Source organism: Pteropus vampyrus, unplaced genomic scaffold, assembly GCF_000151845.1.
Source record: "Pteropus vampyrus isolate Shadow unplaced genomic scaffold, Pvam_2.0 Scaffold333, whole genome shotgun sequence".
Classification (NCBI taxonomy): Eukaryota; Metazoa; Chordata; class Mammalia; order Chiroptera; family Pteropodidae; genus Pteropus; species Pteropus vampyrus.
Genome location: NW_011889114.1, coordinates 490,482 through 492,451, shown reverse-complemented (window position 1 = coordinate 492,451; position 1,970 = coordinate 490,482).

The following is a 1,970-nucleotide window of genomic DNA, read 5'->3' as shown; positions in this document are numbered from 1 at the left end:
GACGTGTATAGCCATTAAAAGTAACGGCAATGACAACTAATGCTTCGATGACAGTGGATTGCCTTTGGGATCAACCCTCAAATCCCTGGTGTACCTGCAAGACCACCTCGGCCTCTCCCAGCCTGTCCCAGCCAGGCTCCCGACGGAGGCAGCAGCCGGGCCTGCCTCTGTCGCCGGGCACTGTCCCTGGACCTTTGCACCTGTTCCGCCCCCCCACCCTTGTCTGACTAACTCTCCTCACCTCGCAAGTCTTAGCTTACGATCAACTTCCTTCCGGGAGGTTTCCCCCAATCCCCAGAGTCAGCATCGGCGATAATTTCCAGATGGCTTCTTTTGATGGTCATGCATTTTATTTTAATGCACATTAGGGGGCAAAAAGTACCCAGCCTAACACACACGTGACTTCATGACTGTTGCTGCTTAGGGTGAGCCTAAGGGAGTCCCCTGGGAACGCGTTTCAGGAAAAAGAAAAACAAAGTTGGTTAAAAGAATAAATTAAAGGAACAAACCCTAGAGGAGCAAAAATTGTGAAATAGTCCTTTAGGAATTATAGAAGTTGGGAAGCCCTCCCCCCTCCCCACCCCCCCAGGACCGGTTAACTCCACTTGACCTCCCTAAGCAGCCACCAGGCCACATCTGTCACACCACGGGAGATGCTTTGTTTTATGTCTATCTCCCCCACTGGGATGTGAGCCTCCCCCGCCCCAGGACAGGGCTGGGGCCATCTCATTACCACTGTGTCCCCAGCTTTGCCTGCACAGGGCGGGGCACAGAGCAGGTGAGTGGGGAGTGCATGTTGAAGGGACCGATGCCAAGCTGTGGAATGTGGCCTCCCCCAAGGGCACTAGGGAGCCACAGGAGGGTTCCGATCAGGAGTGGGGGGTAGTGCCTAGGCCGACTTGTGTTTCAGAAGCTCCAGGCTGCCTGTCTACTCTAGACCCGGGAAATCAACACTGCTCTCCCTGTGCTTTTCCTATCAAACTGCTCTTTATCCTTCTCTCCTTCCTCTGGGAAGTCTTCCCGAACCCCAGGCTGGGTCAGACGCCTACTCTGGGCTCCCGCCGCCCCCTCCCAGCCCTGTCTACCCTGAGGGGTAGAGGGTGGGTCTGTATCCCGAACAGACCTGTGAGAGCTCAGTAATCTCTGCAGAGCTGGTGCATGGACCGGACCTCGCTCACTGCCACCTCCCAGACCTCCCATTCTGTCTTTCCGCCGGCCCCTTCCTTGTGTGCACTGCCATATGCATTATTTTCTAAATCGTATGTAATCAGCACCTCTGCTTTCTTGAAATGTTTTATATTTTAAATTTTAAAAAAATGTTTATAACATAAAATGTACCAAAGTGTATGTATGACACAGCGGAGTCAAGAACATTCACTACTACCTAATTCCAGAACTTTTCCAGCTCCCTGAAAAGAAACCCTGTGTCCATCTAGCGGTCGCCCCTCATTCCTTCCCCTGCCCCCCTCCCCGCCGCCCTCCCCCAGCCCTTGGCTGCCACTGATCTGCTTTCCGTCTCTATAGATTTGCCAATTCTGGACAGTTCATATGAATGAGATCCTACAATGTGTGACCTAATGTGTCTGCCTCTTACACTAGCGTCATGTTTTCAAGGTTCCCGTAGCACAGATCAGGACTTTTTGTTCTTTTATGGCTGAATAATATTCCATTGTATGGCAGGACCACATTTTGTTTATTCATTCATCCACTGATGAATATTTTTGGTTGTTTCCGCTTTTGGCTCTTGTGAATAGTGCTGCTGTAAACATTTGTGTACAAGTTATTGTTTAAATACCTGTTTTCCATTCTTTTGGGTATATACCTGGGAGTGGTCATATAGTAATTCTATGTACAACTTAGGAAACACAAAACCGTTTTCCATATTGGCTGCACTCATTTACACCCCCGACGGTGTATGAGGGTTGTGATAGCTCCACATCCTCCCAACACTTTTATTCCCCTCGTTTTGA